The sequence below is a fragment of the Lupinus angustifolius genome, chromosome LG19 (assembly GCF_001865875.1).
Source record: "Lupinus angustifolius cultivar Tanjil chromosome LG19, LupAngTanjil_v1.0, whole genome shotgun sequence".
NCBI lineage: Eukaryota > Viridiplantae > Streptophyta > Magnoliopsida > Fabales > Fabaceae > Lupinus > Lupinus angustifolius.
The window spans coordinates 9,316,547-9,317,623 of record NC_032027.1 but is presented as its reverse complement, the minus strand read 5'-3'; positions in this window follow the sequence as shown (position 1 = coordinate 9,317,623).

Sequence of the window (1,077 nt, the reverse complement as noted above, 5' to 3'; positions counted from 1 at the left end):
AAAATGGAAAAAGTTAGGTCTATTAAAAAGTCAAAAGTCAATGCTTTAAATCTAACTTATTTGTTACCATACCTTTCCTCCACTAGCCCCACTAAGTCATCCTTTCTAATTTTAATTACTAAAATATCACATTTTGTTTCCTATTTTCAAAATTTTGTAAAGGAAGGGACAAAACATATTCTTATTTTCTATACAAAATTCTAAACATAACATAATGAACATAAAGTGACCATTCTATGATTACTAGCACAGTCCTTAAATGGTAGCCCAGAGCATAAATCTTCTGTGCAACTATACTTATAAAAGCAATACCAAACCCGACAATCTAACCAATCTTATCGCTAGCCGAACTTAAAAACGATTCTGCTTTGCTGTCTTAACAAAATATGAGGTTGACATCTTTGAACCATGGAAATTCCAATTCAATCATGTTGATCCCATTTAAATCGAAATAATATGAAAAGTGAACAAGACAGTTCACTTAAAATAAACAAAAAACAGAATATTACTCTAATATTTTATTTTACTTCGGTCCAGAAAATAAAAATACATTTAATATAATTATACATAATTATTGATCATATAAAATTTTGTATTTATATAATTATATATCTATAGAAAATTATTCCTCATATATAAAATCACCTGATCCAATAAGACGGCTTAACCCATTAAACATGTTAAACCTGATATTGGATCTCTTTCAGTTTGATATCTAGCTAGGGTTTCACAGCATTACACAAGTGGAATGTTATTTTTTTGGTATTTGAACTAGTAAGGATGGACAGAGTAAACATCAACCTCACCCTCTTTTACTATCACTATTCATAATCCTATCAACTAAAATTGAAAACAAAAGACACGTCTTCAACACTCTGCAATAAGAGACGAGACATCAACACAAAAAAGCCCTCCAATTCTCAAAACTTCAATTATAATTGACTAGTTATAAACAAGACGAAACCATAAAAACAAACAGGAGACAGATTGGATCATTATCACAAAACTAAATATCAATATATATACATGAGAACAAGATACAAAATTCCTAATTCCTACAGCTTCGAATAATTACAG